Source organism: Chrysochloris asiatica, unplaced genomic scaffold (genome assembly GCF_000296735.1).
Source record: "Chrysochloris asiatica unplaced genomic scaffold, ChrAsi1.0 scaffold00030, whole genome shotgun sequence".
In the NCBI taxonomy this organism is placed as follows: domain Eukaryota; kingdom Metazoa; phylum Chordata; class Mammalia; order Afrosoricida; family Chrysochloridae; genus Chrysochloris; species Chrysochloris asiatica.
In genome coordinates, this window is record NW_006408548.1 from 20,754,063 (window position 1) to 20,754,310 (window position 248).

Below are 248 nucleotides of genomic sequence, written 5' to 3' on the forward strand. Positions count from 1 at the left end.
GAGAAACAGCTGGTGAGTGTGAACTTCTGACCCTGTGGTTCAAAGTGACTTTGAGGTTGAATTCTTATCCCATGGCACCATATATTAATGTAAAAGAATAATATGTTATTTGATTGCTTTATGATTTAATAAACCATTTTAAAATTGAGGGAACATTCCCTCATCTAAAAGGAAACTGCTTTCAGAAAATGCAGAATTCACAAAGACTTAAATAACTTTTGCTGAAAGAATACACATTTCCATGGTAA